A 24,292-nucleotide genomic window follows, 5' to 3' on the forward strand; every position below is an offset into this window, starting at 1 on the left:
GAGCAAAGAGGTTGTGACTTTGTTATTAAAACACATGTAGCAACACATGGCACTACTCTCTGCTAAAAAATAAATTGTAGGTGCAGACATCGGTATGTGCGTCTGTATAGGTGTCTCTATAGGCGTCTATATAGATGCTTGTACTATTGGTATAGAAAGTGATTATACCAATGCATATACTAAGACAATACGAGTCCAACGCATATTTGGATGCTTACTTTGATGCATTGTAATTGTAGACCAGGTTTATTTGCGTCGGTACAAACATTGATTTTTGCAGGACGTGTTGTAGTGATTATCATTCGGGCTCTTAGCCCTGCTTGCTTGCGGACTTTTGATCTTCTAACCCCTTGTGCCCTTCCCCGATGCATCTTTAGGCATCTTTGCATGGCAAAAAAAAATGCATGGAAATAAAGTATTTGCACCACCCTTAGCGCCCAACATGCATTTTAGAGTCTTCAAGTCGCCACCAAGGTGCCATTCTATTTCAAAGTCGCCAATACCAGAGACATTGAGGAGTTCCCCATTGCATTGTTGATATATTGCCTCTTGAATACCTGAATGGTTGAAATACCACCTCAAACTATCATGGTCCGCATATGGGAGTGCCCATGCTGCTTGCCACCATATGTTCTTCTCTGATTGCCCCCCATAAAACTTGATCTTACCTTTTTTGGCTCTTGCCAAGCAACTGGGCTGCCTCTTCACATTCTAACCCCTTTCCCACCAGTGTCTTGTTCATTAGAGTGAGGCTTGTGCACACCACTCTCTGGAATTTGACAACATGACATTCATCTAATTTAACACAAGTATAGCTTTTCCACCCGTCTCCTCTATTGTGATATCATAATATTGGATCATAGCTCGTTGCAAGGCTTCTACTTGAACGTAAACAATTTTGAGCCTGTTGTAAAAAAAACTCTTTGAAGACATTGGCATGCTACCAACCACCCACTTGTACCAACCTAGTAGGGTTGAAACATTGTTGTTTGTGATTTTCTTGCCATCGCCATACTATATGGGGTTGGTAACATTGATCAATCCATTCCCTTACTGTGTAGATGCCTTGTTATGCATATATACAATGCTAGGTATCCCCTATCATTGATCTTGACTGATTTGCACACTATAAGCATAACATCGCAAGGGGGAATATTACTCAGAAACTCCTTCACTAGCATTTTTTGAAGGGATTGTTGCAATGTAGAATGTGCCGGATCAGAGATCATATTTAGAATTTCTTTCTCATCAACCACGTGACAAAATATGGATGCCTTGACTAAATCCTCTATACTGTTTCAACCTACAATTTCTTCCACACATTCTTTGCAAAAAGAAAATAAAAAAGACTCAATTACTAAATTCTACTAAAGAATTACACTCTTACAACCTGCATCTACCTTGTTTGGTGGACACGTTGTCAGGAGTTTTTTGGAGCAAGGGATTGCGCATATGTACATATACATGCATGGTGCATCAAATAAAGGATTGCCCATTTTCCTTAGCCAGGTGGTTATGTGGGGTCCACATGTGTACAAGTAGGACAGTGTGTACATAGTGCATCGATTTTCACTATCACCAGTACCAGTATGTTTTTTCTACAATAATGAGGAGTTTATAGCGCGTAAAACTTCTCAAGGAAGCTATCCGCGGGCCGACGACGTGAGGTCAGCAGGTGCGTCAGATGGCATCTAGTGGCGTCAGGAGGGCGAACGAGGTCAATATTTGCACGCGGATGAGGACAGACACAACGTGGGTGTTTTCTTGTGAGAGTTATGCAGAAAGGTCATCATTAGGACCACTTTTTGGGGCCACTTCACGTGGTGGCGAGATGCATTATTGGAAAAAATCTGAGTGCCAGGTGTGCGAATGATGCAAAAAGGTGACAACTATGCACTGCGAGGTCAGTTTTTGGCCTGTTCGGGGTTCGTTTGAGGTCATCTAAAAGGCCAAGGGTGCCCAAATAATAAAGATAAGTGTGGGAACTAAAAAAACTGAGAGAAGACTAGAAAAACGTGGAGAAGAGAGGAAGAACAGCCGCAAGTGTGTTTTTGCTCATTTTGGAGCCTGTTTTGGCCGTAAACTGCTCATCCGAGGTCGGATTTGAGCACTTTGACATTGTAGACTGGGGTTTTGGGCCGTTCCGGACGCGATGGCGCTGTTCATTTTGCCAAATTCTTCACTCTTTCCCTGCTGTTTTTCTGTGTAAGTTTCTCCTATGAGCAAAGTTTCTGCTCTAGTTTGCGATTGTATCTGGCTTATTTTACCCATATTGTGTGAGCTATTTGCCCCATTGGTGTTGGCCCAAGCTCAATTGTATCTAAACATCAGAAATTCTCCTCTTTTGAGCTGAGTTTTGTGGGTGTGTGTGTGTGTGTGTGTGTGTGTGTGTCTGTGTGGAGTGGGCAAGTGGATAGTCTCTCTCCTCTCACTCCAGAGGTGTGTTTCCTGTCTCGGCCAAGTGTGTTGTGTAAGCCGAGAGGTGCCCCCTAGTGTGTGTGTGTATCTTCCCAAGAGTGTGTGTCGGGTCGTTATAGAGGCGCTGTGTGTGTTTTCATCCCGCTCACATTCTTTTGGCGTCCCCACGGAGGATCTTCTTCGAGTACCTTCTGCTTAGAGCTTTGAGCTTCGAGCTTCGGGGTTACAGGTTGCAGATTACAGGTTACAGGTTACAGGTTACAGGGACAGGTATAGGTACAGGTGATTCACACAGGTACAGGTAGCTGGAGTACAGTGATATACTAGCAGTGATGTCACTTGCAGTTGTTGTGGGAATGCATCACTTGGTGCCTATTTGAGCGCATTGTCTACTGGATTGTACGTTACTTGTGGAAACTGCCATTGTACGCATTTGTGGAGCCATACTTGGTTGTATTTGGCAGTCCCAGCCATTTCTGAGACTTGGTCTGGAAGATAGTCATTTCTGAGACTTGACTATATGCGATTTGCATTAGCCTTTGTGTGAGGGTCGATAGCGTGAGGTTTTTATTGAGCTGGGGGATTCTCAAATGTAGAGATCCTTTCGGTGATACAGGTAGCTGGAGCACCCTTTTTGTGACCTCGCCATAGGCTATGTACTAGTGAGTCCTACTTGATGCTCGGGTTCTATTGTTGACAATTTATGCATACATAGACAGTCTATATTTTGGGTTCCTACTGCTCTACTTCTGGGGAAACTCTGTCAAAATTTTCCCAAGTTATGATGGCTGGTTTTTTGGTATTTTGAGCCATTTATACTGTTATGCTGCTGAAATTTTGGAAAAATCAGAGGTTGAGTCAGGTGTGCCTTCTTGGGAGCTTAATGGTTGGCTTTAATGGATGATCAAAATGGCCCTCAGTTCACTCCTTTTCATTTAACTCAAAGAATTCAAATTAATGTTCATGTGTCCAGGAAGATCTTTTTCCAGGAGCGCATAGTCTTTATGTTTGGGCCAAGAAGATTGAGAGAGATCCTGGAATGTCCTTTGCTTGTTGTCATTCCGATGATTAACTATGAAAACTCATTTGATGTGCATGTGTTTGTCCTTATCTAAAGCTGAGCTCCATTGAAGTTTCTGGGAATTGGGTAGTGAAAAGTTTTGGGTTCGTGCACGTGTGTTCGAAGGGGTTCTCAAAGCATCATAATTTGGGTAGCCATGGCTTTCTCTTATCCGGAGTTTCATGGAAGAAGTGATGAAGATGTGGAAGAATTTTTGGAAAAGATGGAGGTTGCCTGCATTAGCAACCAGATTCATGACCCTACGCAGATGTTACGCCTTCTCCAAATTTGTTTGAAGAGTGATGCACGAGTTTGGTCTAAAGCATTTGAAGAGGAGTTGCTGGTGGCTGATCCACCTGTAAGGTTGAGTTGGGACAATCTACGACATGGGTTGGAACTGGAGTTTGTGAAGATAGAAGATCCTGACAAGGTGTGGCAAGAAGTACAGGCTTTGGTGCAAAAGGAAGGTGAGCCAGTAGATGCGTACATACGTAAGTTTTCATTGGCATGGGAGTGAATGTGCAAGGCTTTAGCACCACAGGTACCCCCGCCTGACATGATGAAGAAGGACAGGTTCTTGGCTGGTCTTTGGGAGAATATACGTTGGAGAGTGGAACTAAAGAAGCCTAGGACATATGAGGATGCACTAGAGGTAGCAAGGAACAAAGAGTGGAAGCTGAGGAAAATGAGCCAGCTAGGGGTGGAGTCTTTGCCAATGAGGTCTGAATTTCAGCCTATAGAGTCTTTACAAGGGCGCATGTCAGTGGTTCATCATGAACTAGTGGTTCCTGTTACTACTCAGGTTATGCCAACAGTGGTCACTACAGTAGTGCAAGATGATGGGCTAAGGCAAGACATGAGGCAAGTGGTTGATTTGATGAAGAATCTCAGCCTAAACATGCTAGGTCAAGTGGGAAATAATCGAGGTCGAGGGCGGTTTGCAAATCAGCCAGGAGGTGAAGAAAGACCTAGGAATGGTGCTGGACAAAGTAATAGTAGGTTTTGGAGGCAGACGCCCACATGTTATAATTGCGGAGAGTTGGGCCACATCAGCCCGCAATGTGATAAGCCACCAAGGATGGGGGGAGACATGTATCCATTGCCAAGACAGGTGCTAACTAGGTCGCATGATTATGGCATCGAAATTAAGGGAGATGAAGGAACCAGTGGACTGACCGAGGAGGAAAAGGGAAAGACAAAAGTGCTAAGTGTAGTCACCTTGGAGAAGGCATCAAAGCTAGAGGATACATTAGTGATGCCTATTGGGAAGAGGACCACAGAGGAAAAGGAAGGAAGAAGTGCCCCAGGTCCTAGTAATAAGAAAGGAAAGAGACATGAAGGCGAGGATGTCAAGGCCAAGAGAAAAAGGAGTGCTCGCCGAAAGTTTCATGTTTCAGATTTTCCACTAGGGGATGGGCAATTAAGCTATGACTTGAGGGAGGATCTGACGAGCAGGAAGGCAGATATTACTTTTGGGTAGCTTATAGAGATGGTGCCTAAGCTAAAGCGACAGTGGAAGAGGATTGTTAACCCAATGGAGAAAGAGCCAGAGAGAGGTTCAGTAAAGGTGTTGGCAATGGATGAGCTACCAGACATTTGTCCAATAGTAGATGTGTGGCATAAAAGGAAAAATTTGGGACAAGGTTATGTGGATGGCGGAGCCCAAATATGCGTCATAACACACTCATGTGTTGAGAAGATGGGTCTCACAGTGGCTGGGGTGTCAGGTTTTCGGATCAGATTGGCAAACCATCAAAAAGTAAAATGCTTGGGTGTTGTAAAGAGCTAAGAAGTGGAGGCATATGATGCAAAGGCAGGGGTTGATTTTCATGTGATGCCAGCAGGGTTGGGAGCATATCCTATTATACTGGGCAGACCATGGTTACGTGCAGTGGGAGCCGTTCAAGATTGGCGACATGGTACGATTAGCCTCTATGGAAAGACAGGTACCAAGAAGCTTTATAATATGGACACAAGGAAACGATTAGAGGAGCTTTATGAAGATGAAGATGAGTCTAGTGATGAAGACTCTTCCACGGTGACAGATAAGGACAGTGATGGCACTACCAGCAGTGATGAGGATGCTGATGTTGCATTTCTTTTGATGGACAAAGAAATCCAGGAGATTGGTTTAGTTGCATTTGCGAATGAGGTTGAAGATGAAAGTGAAGGGCCTTATGAAGTGATTGAAGGGCTGATGCAAACCAAGGTTGAGTTGTCAAAGAAGCAGGAATTAATGACGCAAATGATTAGTGGAGACCTCTCAGCTATGGAGAAGGATATATTTTTGCATATGTTGGCTAGTTTTCCTGATTTGTTCATTACTTCAATGAAGAGATCAGAGGGTTCAAGGGTGGAGAGATGCGTATAGAGCTAAAAGAAGGTGCTCAGCCAGTGCGGCAAAGGCTAAGAATGATGGGTCAAGAGAAAATGGAAGCCTTGCGAGAAGAGGTGGACAAGTTATTGAAGGCGGGGTTCATAGTTCCAGTGGAGACCACAGAATGGGTGAGTCCAGTTGTAGTCAGTCCAAAGAAGGATGGGAAGTGGAGAATTTGTGTGGATTTTAAACCCTTAAACGTAGCCACTAAGAAGAACCCATATCCTCTTCCATTCATCGATCAGATCTTGGATTCAGTGGCAGGTTATGAGAGGTACAGTGTGTGTGATGGTTTTTCAGGCTATTTTCAATTAAAGATTGCTCTTAAAGACCGCACAAAGACAACTTTTATTACGCCATGGGGCTGCTATTGCTACACAGTATTGCCATTTGGGTTGTCAAATGGACCTTCCTTCTATCAAGAGAGAGCAAATTGGGTGTTGGAACCATTCATTGGTAGTTGTGTTAAAGATTTTATGGATGACTTCTGTGTCTATAGTAGTAGGGCTGATCACCATGAGAAGCTGCAGATGGTATTGGCTCGATATGATGAATGTGGAGGACAACTAAATCCAAAGAAATGTCATCTAGCACAGCCAAGGGTGAAGTTATTGGGCCATATGGTGTCAGAAAATGGCATTGAGGCTGATCCAGATAAGGTGAAGTCTATTATTCTTCTTCCATCACCTATGAGTACAAAGCAATTGGCAACCTTTATACACAAAGTGAAGTACATGGCACGGTTTATTCCATTGTCTTCGCAGCTTCTTTATCCATTACAGCAAGTGGCAAAGCATGATCCATTGCAATGGGATGACAAGTGTGAAGAAGTGTTTCAAGAGGTGAAAGAGGTGTTAGGGGGGTTGTCAGCCATGCAAGCTCCTGATTGGGAGAAAGTTTTTTATGTAAATCCATCAGTAGGGGATGATGCCATTGGAGCCATGCTATTGCAAAAGGGGAAGGGAAGCCATTATATGAGGCCAGTGTATTGTGCAAGCCGAGTGAAGTTGGTAGCGGAGAGAAAGTTATCGGAAGTAGAGCTAGTGATGGCCAGTGTAATATTTGCTTGTCGACGATTTCGTCATTACTTGCTACCACGGCCTTTTGTTTTCTTGACAAGTTATGCCTTTTTGCCACAGTTAATTAATGGTACTAACATGTCAAATGTGGTGAAGAAATGGGTAATTGAGCTGCAAGAGTTTGAGTTCTCTTTTCTAGTGGAAGATAGTACAAGGGCTACCCTAGCTGATTTGTTGACCTACAAGGAGAATCCCCTTATTGTTAAGGAAGAGGTGGTGAGAAAGGTAGTTGAAGAAGTGCCATAGATCAGCAATGCACATGTGTTGTTCTTTGATGGTTCATACAGAAAGAGCCACGATGCAGCTTCAGGGGGTATAGCACTTTATGATCCAGAGGGGAAGCTAGTATGCAAGAGAGGGTTCAAATTGGATGCGCATAGTAACAATGAGGCTGAATATGCTACATTGGAAGCCGGATTACACATTTGTTTGAAGCATGGGGTTCGAAGGTTGAGCATAAAAGGTGATGCCTTGCTAGTGGTGAAGCAAGTGCTGGGTGTGTGGAAGAGCAAGAACACCTCATTGAAGGAAATGTGCTTCAGAATTAAAGGCCTGTTAAAAAAGTTCGAAGCATGGATCATCAGACACATTGAACGTGCTCTAAATGGAGAGGCACATGAAGTAGCTCAAGGCATGATTGGGGAGCTATTTGTGTTGAGGACCACTTTACCTCTTTATCATGGTCGGGAAAGTTTGGCTCAAGAAGAGGAGTTTTTGCTAACAGGAATCATTCCAAAGGAGATTCATAAGTCTAAGAAGTATGGCTTTGTGCGTAGAGCATACATGTACAAATTGATTGGTGATGTCTTATACATGAAAGGGGCTGATCTCGTGTTGAGACGTGTACCTTGGCGGGAGGAGCTTTACAGAGTGTTGGAAGAGAATCATGAAGGCGCATGTGGTGGCCATTTTGCTCTAAAGATCACCTTGCATAAGATTTTGCAAGAGGGGTATGTATGGCCTAGTTTGCACAAGGATGTTCACCATTGGTGTAGGTCTTGCAATAGGTGTCAAGCGTTTGGGAAGAGAGTGTTGAAGCCAGAGCTACGAAAAACCATTATGGCGTTTGATGTGTTTGAAAAGTGGGGGATTGATGCAATAGGCCCGTTACCTATCACAAGCAGGGGCAAAAGCTATATCTTGACGGGAGTGGACTATCTCTCTAGATGGGCAGAGGCTATAGCAGTAAAACAGATCACTGCAAAGGATGTGGCAAAATTTGTGTATGATGAAATATGTTGCAAGTTTGGGGTGCCATTAGAGCTACTTTCAGATAAGGGGCCAAGATTTAGAGCTAAACTGCTAGACTTCTTATGCACAAAGATGAAGATTAGGCACCAGCATACCACTCCTTATTACACGCAGTGTAATGGCTTAAATGAAAGATTCAATGGTGAGTTGGTACAAATTCTTTCTAAAGTGACAGAGCACCAAGGAAAGAATTGGGATTTGGAATTGCCTAGTGCATTATGGGCTTACTGTACTTCGTTGAAGATAGGTACAGGGTTTACTCCATTTCATTTGGTGTATGGAAAGGAAGCACTATTGCCTATGGAGGTAGAGTTGCCTGCAGTCAAGATGTTAGAGAAGTTGCTTGGGCCACCTAGTGATGCATTCAAAGAGAGGCTCTTGCAGTTACAAGAGGTCCAGTTGGATAGGATGAGCGCATTGGAGCATTATGGGCAGATGCAGGATAAAGATTTGGCAAAGATAAATGAAAAGGTCAAAAGTAAGGGTATCAAGAAACATGACTTGGTTTTGCGCTACAACAGTAAGCTGGACAACACCTTCCAAAAGAAGTTTCAAATTAAGTGGGAAGGCCCTTTCAAGGTAGTGGAGTGTTTTCCAAATGGCACATATCAGCTGGCTAACCTGGATGGTGTTCTACATAAGTCAAGGGTAAATGGATTGCGTCTTAAATTGTATCATGCTAGATTGATGATGATGGAGAAAGATGAGCTGTCTGTGGAGCAACCAATGTTGGTGAAGGATGAGGAGACCTGTGATGCGGCGAGTCTCATATCTCTCTTTGCTGCTGCTGATCATGAATGATCTAGCAGGCTAGGGGATGGGCAAATTATGTCAGGAGTTTTTTGGAGCAAGGGATTGCGCATATGTACATATACATGCATGGTGCATCAAATAAAGGATTGCCCATTTTCCTTAGCCAGGTGGTTATGTGGGGCCCACATGTGTACAAGTAGGACAGTGTGTACATAGTGCATCGATTTTCACTATCACCAGTACCAGTATGTTTTTTCTACAATAATGAGGAGTTTATAGCGCATAAAACTTCTCGAGGAAGCTATCCGCGGGCCGACAACGTGAGGTCAGCAGGTGCGTCAGATGGCATCTAGTGGCGTCAGGAGGGCGAACGAGGTCAATATTTGCACGCGGATGAGGACGGACACAACGTGGGTGTTTTCTTGTGAGAGGTATGCAGAAAGGTCATCATTAGGACCACTTTTTGGGGCCACTTCACGTGGTGGCGAGATGCATTATCGGAAAAAAGCTGAGTGCCAGGTGTGCGAATGATGCAAAAAGGTGACAACTATGCACTGCGAGGTCAGTTTTTGGTCTGTTCGGGGTCCGTTTGAGGTCATCTAAAAGGCCAAGGGTGCCCAAATAATAAAGCTAAGTGTGGGAACTAAAAAAACTGAGAGAAGACTAGAAATAACGTGGATCAGAGAGGAGGAACAGCCGCAGGTGTGTTTTTGCTCATTTTGGAGCTTGTTTTGGCCGTAAACTGCTCATCCGAGGTCGGATTTGAGCACTTTGACATTGTAGACTGGGGCTTTGGGCCGTTCCGGACGAGATGGCGCTATCCATTTTGCCAAATTCCTCACTCTTTCCCTGCTGTTTTTCTGTGTAAGTTTCTCCTATGAGCGAAGTTTCTGCTCTAGTTTGCGATTGTATCTGGCTTATTTTACCCATATTGTGTGAGCTATTTGCCCCATTGGTGTTGGCCCAAGCTCAATTGTATCTAAACATCAGAAATTCTCCTCTTTTGAGCTGAGTTTTTTGGGTGTGTGTGTGTGTGTATGTGTGTGTGTATCTGTGTCTGTGTGGAGTGGGCAAGTGGATAGTCTCTCTCCTCTCACTCCAGAGGTGTGTTCCCTGTCTCGGCCAGGTGTGTTGTCTAAGCCGAGTGGTGCCCCATAGTGTGTGTGTATATCCTTCCAAGAGTGTGTGTCGGGTCGTTATAGAGGCACTGTATGTGTTTTCATCCCGCTCACAACGTCTCTTATGAGCACGTCCAAGTCTAACAAGGAGGCCCATAGCCATGTGCTTTTGTTGTCTCCTTTTGAATCCCATAGGAAGGTGAGTAAAGTGTTCAATGCACCGTTTAAGATTTCAATTGGAATGTCGAAGACGCACGTAATTTTCTACAATCCAATGGATGCTTTCTTTATTGTTTTTAAGATTAACCTTCTTCCCTACAAGTTGATTCCTTAATTTTTCTATTTGCACCAGGAATTGCTCCTTTGCAGTCAAGGTTGATGCCCGAAGTTGTTCCTTTTTAGTAAAGCTTGCAACTTGTAGCATGTCTAGTTTTGGTTGAATTTCATTACGTGTTGAGATCTCTTGCAAGTACAAAATGTAAAGCATGTGGCAATAGCCTAACAATCCCAGGTAGATGTCACTCAAAAAGAAAAATAACTGTGTGATGTTGCAAAATGTTGGAGATGCACCTGTCTGAGAATCAAGGGGGTAAATTTCTCCATTCATCCAAAGGTCCATGGATTTTCTCCCTTGTAATCATAGCATTAGGAAGAGAATGGGTGTAGGAGGGAATCTTTATTTTCCATGAGCTTATGGAGGTGATTAACACTTTAACAAATAGGTGTATGCCATGTGTGCAAGAATGGTATGTGTGTAAGAGTGGTCAAAGGATGCACTTTTTTCCCCAAAAAGGAGATGGACAACTTTATGATTTTTAGCCTCCCATAAGTCCCATATATGATCTCCGATTTGAGTGGAGATCATAGATTTTCAATCTATGCATCGAGCTCTTTCTGTAGATATGCTACATGATACACTAGATTTTAAATTCCATTTTGAGTGGAAACTTTGAATTCAAATAAACTAGCCGTTTTTCCTGTTTGAATTCAAAAGTTGTCCTTTGATTACTTTGTTAATACTAAAGGTTTGACTTCCTTAAACTGCAAATTAAAGAGGCCCTCCTAGACCCCATTCTCTTCCTAATGCATGCCCATGGGTATAGACCCACTGTCTTGATTGCTTTGAAAATTTGAATACTCCTGCCCCAAATTGACATGTAATCTAAACTTTGAAGGCTTGTTGGTGATGTCTCGCAAAGCCATTGTAGCACGAGATAGAAATGGAGATCAAGATGGAGGTGCAGGTGCAGCTAGAGATGAATATGGAGGTAGAGGTGGAGCTGAAGATGGAGGTGGAGGTGGAGATGCCAATGGAGATGGAGATGGAGCTTGCAAGGATGTGGAGGTCTGAGACAATGCACAATAGAGAGAGAAAGAGAAATGGTGATCTATTACGAGAGAGAGAGAGAGAGAGGGTGGAGATAGTGAGGGAGGTAGAGGAGCTTCAAAGGGTGTAGAGAGAGAAAGGCATTTGTAGCACCTCCAAAGTGGGAGAAAAAAGTGACAAAAATTTTCAAATTCAAAAGTGGGGGAATGGTATATGGGGCTACAGTAACACCGAAAAAGCTGAGAGGATCTGGTGACTAGATATGATTGAGACCTATTTTATTTTTAGAAGAAATTAAAATATCTATTTTTAGGAATATTCCATTAGCTTGGTTAAACCTCCATTAGAATTTTAAGAACTTCACTAAGCATCCAATTTAAAGGGCCCAAGAAGACCCCAAAGAAGTCTTCATGAGTCAACCCAAACCGTACATGCAGATATGAATAAAGTGCCTTTTTTTTGTGCTATTGTTTGTTGTACGAGTCTCATATGGGCAAAGTGATTTGATAAGGCTTTAGTTTATATTATGGAGCTGAGATGGTTTGAGGTCAAATACTTCTATTTTCATGTTATGCATGCACCCAAAAATGGCAAAAAGTTGTTTTTCACATATATGTGAAGTTAGGTTTATGGTTGATCAAAGTGATGGAGCTATTTTGCATCATGTTTATTCTAAAAAGTGATGCCATATGATGTATGGAAACTTAGGGATGAATGTGGATGCCCCATGTGCATGTTTATGTTGCTTTGCACCCTTCTATGTCAAAACTAGCCCTATGTGCTAGGGGGTAAGGTGCAGTCATAGTGCATCACTGATGCATGATTGGATATTGTCAAAATTGTATTTTGATATCATGTTTAGTTGCTAGTAGGACTTAATTTATGCATACAAATTTCATGTCTTAAGGGCCTTGTGTGTGGGCTTATTTGATTGCAGTGTATATGTCAAACTCCAAGTGTGGGAGTCGGTTTGGTATGGAATACGGTTTATGGTAAAGGGCTAGGATCCCTCATGAGTTATGGTTGTGATTTTTGATTGTGGAAGTCCATATGGCTCTTAGATCTTTTTTTTGGACATGGTTATGTTGCCAAAATATTTGCAGCCATTTTATGTGCTAAGGTGGTCTTGTAGGATGGATGTGTATCACCCTGAGCTGGTGGAGTGCTCACCCATGTGATGTGATTGGATTGCAGTTTATGGTTTTTGGATTGGATTAAGAAGTGGTTTTTGATGGTTCATTTTGGACATTCTCATGTGTCTCTATGCACTCTAATTCACCCTCCACTATTCTCTCTCTCTCTCTCTCTATAAATATATATATATATATATATATTTCACCCTCCACTACTCTCTCTCTCTCTCTCTCTCTCTCTCTCTCTCTCTCTCTCTCTCTCTCCGCGCAATTTGGTGTATACTTATATTCACACTCGACAATGCTATTTTTCTTGAGTACCATTTCATTCATATCACCCATTCAGAGGTAACACTAGTTTCTAAGTGCATCTAGATGGAGTCCGACTCATGGCCTAAACTACATGCTAGGTTGGTCGTTGAGAAATCCTCCCCTATGAAAACGCTTCCGTGACTCTGATGTATATTGAAATTGAATATTGAAAACTGTATTAAAGTGTAAATTACATATTTTGTGCATAGACCCCTGGGAGAGGTATCTCTCACCTAGTATCTAAGCCTAAGGTTATGGAGATGGCCTAATAATAGTCGGTTAAGTTATGCATCATGCACACATTCATGCATATTGTTTGAAGAGTAATGTATTGACAATGCATCTATGAGTGAAATTGCTTAGTGATACCTGTTTGAATTGTCTTCTTGTATGGGTTTATGTGGTCTTGATTTACAATGAAATGATTGAAGTGTTCTACAATTGTATTAAGAATTCCTTTGAATGTTTGTTTTGTAGTTAGTAATGGCTCTTGAGGTGACTTTTGAAAAAAGAGTAGGAGGTTTTGACGATTGTATAGCTGCCTTCTCATGCCTCGTAACTAGATGTTGTATTTTGACTAGGTGAAAATGACTACCCATTCCTTAGAAAATTATGGTTTAAATTTTTTTCCCTCCCACCCACCCTTTTGAGTTATAGTGCAAGAAGTTTATGATCATATAGTGAACCATTTAATATAAGGATTTTCATTTGACATGATGCAGTAATCAATTATGTTTCATAGAGGAAATGGAGTGACTCGAATGTCAATGTCCTTATTGCACCTCAATCGAATATCATTGATTGAGACATTGATGCTATGCTTCAAAAGTCACAATTTGGGAACTTTAGTATAGAGAAGGCAAAGATGTAGGCAAGGTTCTTGAGGTCTGGATTGAGTGCATGGATGATTACTTTGATTTATCTCAATTCATCTACCAAGAGCAAGGCTATCATTGTTAAGTTCAAACTTGAAAACATGGCTAAGTGTTGGTGGAGAGACCATTGTACTAAGAACAATGTCGACCCTAATGCAGCAGCTTGGGATTATCTCAAGACTCAGCGAAAGAAGAACTATAAGAATAAAGTATATCATTCATACCGCATGAATGAGTTTCTTGATTGTAGTCAAGGAACCAAAGATATGGAATCATACTATCAACATTTCCTGACCCTTGTCAAGTATGCTCCTATGGGGATGAGGAAGTCAAAGTGGCACGATTCGTGTTAGGCCTACATAATCCTTTGAAGACTATACTTCACAGATTACATCTTAAAAATTTTGCAGATGTTCTTGATGCGGGTAAGCCTATTGAGATCAAAATATCAAATGCTAGTAAAAGACCTCAATTGGAGGATGATTCTAGATCTTCACCTTCTCAGACTCAAGAAGCCATATTATGTAGGAGGAAAATAAGAGATCACCTTTGCTTCAATTGTTTTGAGCCTGGCCATGTGTCTCAAGATTGTCTGTTTAATGATCAAGAAAATTATGAACCTGCAAAGCAAAATGATGTTGGAAATACAAGCACTAACTAGACTTCCAGAAATTCACAGTATGGACCGCCATAGAACCAAGAAAGTTTTTGACCTGGGAATCCAGAAACAAGAGCCCGCCATAGAACCAAGGAAATTTTTGACCTGGGAATCCAATCTTTACAAGAAGTGGACAACCCAATATACCACCTCGTTCATGAGAAAATCAATAACCTCAAGGAGGAGCCCAAGCCAATAGAACTCAAAATACTCAAGGTGAAGGAAATCCATCAAATGTTTGTGTCCATGCAGCCACTGCAGATGAAGGATAAAATGAAGAACTTTTGGTGCCTTTTGAACTTTCTATTGCCTCAACATTATTTAATATTGTGGCAACCGAAATCTCTCTAGGATAGGATCATAATTGATTAATAGAATAGTCAATTTAGCTTATATTTATGAAAGTTTTTGGAATTATCTATTTGTTATTCATGTCAAGGCCAGGACACCTAGAAATTTTCAAGTGTGGGAAGATATAAGATCCCCAATTTGTTTGTCTCTTTTACTTAAATAAGAAAAATAGATTCCAATATTCATTTTACCAGATTTTTGGTTTAAAATGCTTGTTTGGCAGTGTTGTAAGATTCTAAAGTGAAAAGCAAGGTCGTCTTTATGCTACCAATTTTTAAAGCGTTTTAATGTTTTTTGTGCTTTTTAGTACTTTTTTGTAAAAAGCAGGGTTGAATCCTTAGTCTATGAGTCCCGAGGAAGCTATAATTTAATTTTGTAAAAATCAGCTTTTTGGATGCTTTTCACATTATTTTTATATTTTCATGATTTTTAGTGATTTTTGGTGAAAAGCGAGTTCGCTTTTTTGTCCATGTAGATGAGGGGAACCCATGGTTCAATTTTTTTTTAAATTGTTTTTTTTAAAACTCTATTTTTAGCTTTTTGTTCTTTTTGGAATTTTTGAAAACCAATGTGCTGTTTAGGATGATGAAAACATAAAAATATTATATATAGTCATTGTCAGATTTAAAAAGGACCAGTTGGAGCAAAAAATGGGAGTGAATTTTTTTTCAAGAATTATTTTTATAAAAAGCGGCACAGTAAATATGTTGGGACAGTACGGGTAGTCAATTTTTACTATAAAAATTGAAGGGAATTTGGAGATTTGATTGCCAAAAGCAAAGGCCATGTTTTTAGCAAAGTTGCTAAAAAGCAGGGGGCTATTCCAGGCTAAGAGGTAGCACTAGTTGTTGGTTTGGGCATCACTCTGTCATGGCACATTGCCTATAAATTGGCATAGAGTGCTTAGTTTTCAGTGCTAAATAGTTGCATCTACTACCACACAGCAATACATATCTATTATACGGAGTGGTGCAAGCTCTCCATCATCATCTCATAAGATATTCTCTCTCGTTCATGGGAAGAAGAAGAAGAAGAACATTCTCTCTCTCTACTTGCTTACTGTCTCCTCTCTCTTTTCACAGTGTGCACGCTCTTTGATGGATTTCTTGGTGAAAATCTCTACATATCTCTCATCAGCGCTCTCTTGCGGCAAAGCAAGAAGCCTTTTGACAGGCCCTCGTGAATTCTAAAGCACAGTGAGAAGCTTTCTCTCTCTATGTCATTTTTTGAATAGCCACTCAATGGTTGTTTTTTTGTATGCAAGTGCATGTATGGACTTTTTGGGTGTGTTTGAGGTTGCTCCAGATAGAAAGAAGTCTGATTGATGTGCATAGCAATCTTGTGTTGAAGACGCTTTGTGGCTTTTTGGGGCATCACTGTAGATCTGGAATGCTCCATTCCCTCTATTTTAAATGAATGTGGGTTGCAGATTGTGTGCCAATTAACACGTTACTCCATCCATCTACATGGAATCATTGCTATCTCTCTCTCTCCACATACCTTAGACCGTACGCTTTTTTCTTTTTTACTCTCTCTCTCTCTCTATAGTCCAACTACTCAGTCCACTTTATATTTACATGGAATCTATAGTGATTCCATTTAGGATTACTCAATACAAGTGAAAATCAGCGAGCCCAGGGCATCCACTAGGAAATATGTAAGAAAGCATGTGCAAACGAAATAAGAGATTTATAATTAGGTGTATTTATAATGAAATGTACTTACATAAAGGGTTTTTGAATTGAGAAAGTGGAAATTTTCATAGTAAGGGCTAGTTTTTTTAACAAAAATGCATACATAAGGGGCACATACAATACTTGAAAATATACATGTAAGGCATTATTTAAATGCCTCTTGTTCGCACATGCTATATGAAATTTTTACATAGTGGACTCCCCGAGTCAGCAAAGCAAGGATCGCAGTGGACCTTGTGAGACCGAGGTAATTGGAGCATGCCAATTTGCACCCAATTGTGCCCTATATAGGCCATGCCTAGCTAATTATAGGGACCCCTTTGTACCGCATGTCTGTCCTTGCCCTTGGTTTGCCCAATCTTACCCTAGTCCTGACATTACTCCCCCCCTGGAGAAGGGTGTTCATCCTCAAAAACAAAAGTGGATGTATCTTCATGAAAACACTAATGTTTTCCCCACTGGCATCCTCCATGGATCCAACTATTTGTTTGACCTGAACCCAGTTCAATAAGAGGTTCAATGAAATCAAGAATAACATCTTGATTTTCCACATGTGTTGTCGCGTTGCAACCGTCTTGTGTAATCGGCCCATATACAATATAGCGTGCATTACATACAAAACTCACTTGAGCATGATAAACGAGTTATCACAACTAAGATGTATCCAAAAGAGTATCTCTTTTTACTTTCCATGAAATTAAGTGGCTGACGTAACTCATCAGCAAAGTATAAGTCCTTGACTTGTTATCAAATTTCATCCATAAATAACCCCACCATAACTAGTGTGCAAGGTTGAGAACCTTTTCATATCCTTTAGCACAAGATTACACTTGTAATTTTCCTATCCTCTTTGGATAAATGACAGTATTAAGGTATTTTCCCCACGAATTACACACAATCGTCTAAAATGACTCAGAAACAAGGATCGCAATGCCTTACAACAATGCCGAGGAATCAACAATGTTATAAATAACCATCTTGGTTAACTTGAAAGATCCACAATCACTCAAATTGAACCATGACCTCTATTCGTGATTGTTAGATCTATGTCATGAATGTGCATGCCACTCCAAATCAGCCTTTGCTAAACACTAGGGCCCATAACACTTAGTGTACATGCATTTAGCAAAGATAGATCAAAACATGCATTTCCATGACCAGACTTTCCATTACTTATGGAAAATGTGATGCTCATAGCACACATGAAAGAGGAATGTAAATAGTTTTCAAAAGAAACTAAATACTTTCTACTGCAATCATTTGCAAGCCTTTCTAAAACGTTTGAACCATAGTAGAATGTGAAACATAAGTCACTTCTAGGTACAAGCAATGAAATATTTCTATTAACAACACATAGCCTTGCTATATGCATAAATAACCATTCGTTAATTTTGTTTAGCAACACTTGTAACCTTAATAAGTGTTCTAAATACCCGAAATTTCCTGACCACCACTGAAATTGTTCCTGATACAACATGCTAAAATTGGTCTATAAAATGGATTTGACCAGTACACAGGGAAATTGTCACAACACATAATTGAAACAATGGGTGCTAGTGTCAGTCGGAGAGACTCATGTTATCCACATGTGGAATATGTCTCAACTAAGGATGTTTGAAAAAGAACATCCTTCAAGTATGATATGTACTTGTGTGTGGAGGTAATTGCAAACACTCTACAATGGGAGTGAGAGAGACCCTCATTAACCTTGCTCCACACTGGCTAAACCAAACCCCTTGAGTTCTTAGACCATGTTGTATCCCATGTGACAACATGTTCCAAACAAAACCCTACATATACGTCCATAATTGCATAATCCAGGAATGTATGTTGGACACTACGCCTTGAAATACATTGCTCCTACATGACATTGTCATGTCTTTTAAAGAGAAAAATGGATGAAAACATAGAAGTTTATGCATCCTACTGGGAAAAGTAAACAAAAACATATTCAAAAAAGAAATAAAACCAAATCAGTTACATACCTAGAGGCTGAACATAGTGTTCACTTACCCGTATTCAAATGTGCGTACCCAAATTCCCCCCTACAACGGCCTAGGAACACTGATTGAAAATTAGTGAAAATCATGTAGTAGTGCATGGGTAACCCTGGGTGTTGCCTTTGCAATCCAAACCCCTTGGTTAGAATCTACATAGTCAAACCCCTTGGTTTGACTGAGTAGAAAAATTTCTCATCTAGCAGCCAATATTAATTGAAGTCAACTTTGGAAGTTGAAATTATCCACTACCCCGTGGATTTCTCTTCTTGAAAGTAGACTCAACTAATGAGATCAAACGGTGATGTTCAATACATATGGAATGATTGTGTATTAGCACCCCTAAAAATGCTACTTCTAGAGGCCTAATCAGTGCTACAACTTAGCAAAAGATCTTTTGCAATTGGAATCTTATTCACAACTAAGTCATGAGAGAATATTCTTCCTCCATGAATAGAGGAGAAAATATTCATACTAAATTTTCTTAGGTGTTTACACAAGAGATTACCTGCACAGAGGCTCTCTTAATCTATTCATGTCTCCCCATGAATCATTACTTGTTGATAGCTAGGAGATGCCTACTTGCTACTCATAGAAACCGTCATTGGAACTGGTTGCACTTTGTGCATAGAGCCAATGATGTGAAGTGACCACCGATGTATACGTATACAACAATTTAAAGCCCATCTACTAGTCTCAAATATTCTTGGATAGAGTAGTTTATGTTATTGTGGAAGCATAAAAAATGATGGAGTGGATGTAATGCCATCTTATTTGCATGTCATGCATGCATCTTAGAAAAATAGATTGATAATCCCTTCGCTTTAATGATAGTCTCTACTGTGTGAGTCCCTGCTATACATGCCTTGCATGATTACACTCATATGGATACCTCACAGTGTGTCGTTGTCAAACTCAAACTATGAGCTTATATCCATTTAGTGCTAATAAAATGTGTGCATTTTTCCTTGATCTAAAGTAAATTGATATTGTCTTGGCACATAAGAGAAGACTTGCTTTGCATGAATTCTTGGAAAGAACTTTGCATTTTACAATAGAGAAATCTTTTTGAAATGAAAGGTTAAATTGCAAAAAAGCAAGCATAACTTGAAATTTACTAACATTGTCTCCCTTCTGAGATGAGTGGCCATCGCTTGAATCTGGCTTATAGCCACATATGCTAAGAAATTTAGAGCTATCAGATGTACCCAACATGTAATCGTGGCTTGGATCATACCAACCTTCAAGGGAAAAGTAGATAGACATTGAGCCAAGTTCATGAAAGTCTGTATGCTAATAGAATATTCCAAAATTTGGAAACATCTATGAAAAATGCCCTGAAGGGAAGCCTTTCTTCGGATAAGTTCATAAAAAAGATGAGATAGAACGCAGCCTGAGTGCTCATAGCTAACATATGCTCCTTGTGATACACATACGTCAAAACAAAAAAGAGAGTTGACCTTGTTGAGTTTTTGTAAATAAAATGGGCCTTACCAAAGCGTAGATCTTATTGAGAATCCTTAGATTACTCAATCTTGAAATAGATATCTCAGGAAGCTTAGCTATCAAATTTCATCTTACGACCAATATCTACTCAATTGAAGCAACATTTACTTGTCAAGTAGGCATTGTAGAAAATCCTACAAAAGTGTATAAGTTCTTAAACTAAACTTAAAGTTAACATACTTACCAACTTTCCTTGGCATCAAAAGTCATAGTATCCCATATGTGTGGTGGTCGGCATTGGATTTAGATCATAGTTGTGGATGTAAATGTGATTTCAATGTGCTTTGTGTACATATTTTTCCTGCTCCCTAGAAAGCTATAAATGATTTGGAGTGATTATGCATCCAATGCATACATAAATATGGAGCCTTGCTCCTAAAAGACTTGCTTTTTCCCTTCAATATAGATATTATCCAATGAAATCTATGGTCGTTGAAAATACAAGCCTTGATCCTGAATAATTGGAGCATAATAATATGCCTTGCATGTATCAAAACCTTGTTCTAGACTCTTGGTCTATACCAAAGGTCTACGCAAGCCTTGCTTGTGGGTAGTTCCATACTGAATCTTAATCCATAAACATCATGGTTAGCCTCATACAGAGTTGTACTCCATAGTCAAATGATCAATGTATCTTGGTTATACGGAGTCTTACTCCGACTGATGACCCGTGCATTGTCGAGACACCCACGTGTTACCTTGTGTCCAGATTCAAAGTTGAGATAGAGTTACCTCCTAATTCTTGACCTTTTCAAGTAGGTTATCGTATTCAAAGCATAAAAATATGGATAGTAATTGCATAAACAAATCATACCTTTGAAAACTTGTCAGATCATGCTTGCCAACAATGGGTGAATAATATCCTTGTTTGAGTGCATCAATGGAAAAAAACTTGCATAGGAGTCATGCTCTAGAGAACTTTCTTGATAGCTTCTTAGAATTGTAGTTAATGGTCGGCCTTGTTGAGTACCTTACAAGTCACATGTTTACCATTCAAGCCATAGGCCTTGATTTTACTTGCATGTACTACTAAGCAACCTTGTCTGCACTTGTTGTTGGCCATAATTACACCTTGACAAAAATCCCTTGGAACAAGCTCCCCTTATACCATAAGAAATGGTCTCAAAGCTTGCTTTCACTAATGCAAAACCTTCTGCAAAATTGAAATGAATGAGAAACATTAATTTCAAGTTCATTGTACTTACCGGCCATTGACAACTTTTATATTGCCATCTTGTTTTTGGCCATACTTACACTTGCATTTGCCCTTGAGAAACATCCCTTGGAACAAGCTCCCCTTCTACCATAAGCAATGGTCTCAAATCTTGCTTTCACTAATGGAAAAACTTCTACAAAATTAAAATGAATGAGAAACATTAATTTCAAGTTCATTATTAGGAAAATTTTGAACTCATTTTTGGGCCTTTTAAGAGTGCCACATCATCAAAGTTGTACAAAAGAAAGCAACCTGGTAGACCCCTCTAAATATTGCTTAGAACCCCATGATATGATCTATCATTGGAAAGTTTTTGAAAAATGGATTCTAAAGAGTCAAGGTCCAAAAAGTTTGGATGACTTCTATGAAAGTTATGCCATTTGTTTTCAATCAGCAAGGTTTTGTTACCATTACGGTAATCTAAAATCGCCTTTTTCTAGATCTACATGAAGGCAATGTCCGATACATGCATGCTATATATCAATAGATAGCATTTGAAGAGTACATTCTAAATATCCAACCTCCAACAATTTTGGATCTTATTTACAAAAAATTTACCGACCCCCACTTCTTGAAAGCTATGCCACATCAACAATTCTTACAAAGCCCATTTTTGAGTCCAAACTTTTCCTAATGTGTACTTATCGGCCCTCAAAAATTTATATATCGCCATCTTCGTTGGATATGAAGCAATTGTCAAATTGATAACCAAGACATGCATCATATATATGAGAGTTTTGCAATTGCAAAAACACCTGACATAGGGGTTGAGAGAAGGAGCTCCCTTTCTTGCTATAGTCCACCTCCACAATTGTTGCAGCTACTCATTCTGTTCCTCTCCCCCCCACGATCTCAGCAAGCCTGCCCAAGTGCAATTTGGTGGAGATCAAGTTTGGTTATCTCCTCGGCACAAGTCCCCCTTGCATGCAGGTCTTTGACCTCATCCTCCTCAGCTTGTCAAGCATCTCTACACACGCCCTTCAATTTTGACGTCTTTTCCTAGGGCCATTCCCACACCATGTGCTTGAAGTGGGGAGGGGGCGAGAGAGAGAGAGAGAGAGAGAGAGAGAGAGAGAGAGAGAGAGAGAGAGAGAGAGAGAGAGAGAGAGAGAGAGAGAGAGAGAGAGAGAGAGAGAGAGAGAGAACACACACAAAGCCATGAAGGCAATCGTCCCCTCCTCCAACGCTCTCGTCTCCCCCGAGCTCTGATACCATTGTGAGACTGAGGGAGCTTCACATGACACTTTCCACCCAGCTGTGCTGTATATAAGGCTTGTCCCAATGTATCGCATGTCCTTCTTTGGCCCTTGGCTTGCCTGGCCTTACCCTAGGCATGACCTCACAACCTTGATATGAAAAATAGTATCTTTGCCTTGAGAAAGGAGACCAAGGTCGATCCACAACCTTGACATGCAAAATGGTATCTTTGACTTGAATGAAGCCAACACAAGAAGTTGTTTGCCAAAACTGCAGGCTCAGATAATTTGAAAAAAAAACAATTTTTCTGCAAGGAGACAATTAAAAAAAGACATTTGTTGCTCCCTGCCCATTGTGAGACTGAGGCTGCTCATTTTTTTCAGCAGACTCGGTCTCAAAATGGTTTTAAGATATGGTTTTGCCCAGTAGATTATAAGTTTCATTTTAAGAAATCTCAGCAAAGGCTAGTTTGTTTTACTTTTAAATGCAAAAGAGTGTTGGTCATTAATGCATGTTTATGTTCATGATTATTGTGCATGGTATTCAAACTCATACAAGTGCCATAGCCATCAATGTCATGCTGCAAAATTAATTGTTTGTTGTATATCTTTTTTCTTTTGCTACATGTAGGGAATTTACAGAGGTTTGAGTACCAAAAACTGGCAAGATTCTGCCAAAAAAAGGAGGAGTTTGCAGAGGTTTACGGTTTGAGCTAGAGTGGGAAGTTGTGGAAGCACTTGTCAGCTGGTGACTTGCCAGAATCAGAGTGGCTGACTGTGTTTGATACCCCAAATATAAAGCCTCAAATATTTTTCTCAATATGGTGAAGCCTCAATTTGTTGATAAATGTAGGCTACTTTTATATAGGGTGTATCAAGAGCCTCCCATAAATAATGAAATTTACTTGAATTTTGCCACATGCTTCGCTTAGGAGAGGTTCTCTGCTGCTAAAGATAATCCGCAGGCCCATAAGATTGCATGGGCCTTATTTGCAGAGAATGTAATACTAAGCTTGAAGCATAAGCCTGTTGCATGGAAGAGGAAGGTAGACTCCTTTAGAGACACGCATGGGCCCATCAATGTTATTACCACAGATAATTCCATGCCTAGACCCTCTATGCAAGACAATGTGAAGGGAAGGCCAGAACCATGCTTTATGTCATCTATGATAGAAAAGATTTGCGCCAAGATTTTGGATATCCAATCAAACAACAAAGCCGAAGTTTTGAAGAATGAGCCGAAGGAGAAAAAGGCTGAATTTCTCAACAAGAGGGATGCGTTGATTCGTAGGGAGGCCACAACATCTGTTGCCTCCATGATCCAAACAAAAATTACGTCCCTGCAAACTAAATATGGGACTCTGAAAGGTGCTAATGCCACTGTTGAGCAACTTGCAAATGTGAAGCGCAACTTACTGCCATGTCCAATGCAGTAAAGCTGATAGAAGGAGATGACAAAATAGCCGACATGAAGATTGTTGTGGAAAGCATAGAGGTAAGTGGTCCTAATATAAACTATTATAGGTGTTGTTATAAACTATCCTAGGTGCTCTTTAACACTAGGTCGGTAACCTAACAGGACATAAAAGTGTCCTTTCAGGGTTTTGAAAAAAACCTCAAGAACCATAGTAGATCCACTCATTTTGTAAACTCCTTTCATGAGGTTATAGTTCAAGGCCTACTACACATGGAAAAAATAAGAAACTCGTAAAATTTCTCATCTTTTGGTCACACCAAGCCTCCAAAGTTGATGGACCAATACATTTTCATCAAAACAGTCATTTCTTACGTTTTGTTGCATAAAAATAAGATTAGGGATTTTTGTAGGACTTGAGATAAATTCCCTAGTTAACTTCAATGGGTTGGTAATCAGAACATATGATTGCTTCTCACTCACTATTTTTTGTTTTGCCAAAAGAAATAGGTACAAAAAAGTTGAATTTTTACCATTCTGCAAAACTATCATCAAAG

Source organism: Adiantum capillus-veneris, chromosome 3 (genome assembly GCF_014529385.1).
Source record: "Adiantum capillus-veneris isolate H3 chromosome 3, ASM1452938v2, whole genome shotgun sequence".
NCBI classification, from domain to species: domain Eukaryota; kingdom Viridiplantae; phylum Streptophyta; class Polypodiopsida; order Polypodiales; family Pteridaceae; genus Adiantum; species Adiantum capillus-veneris.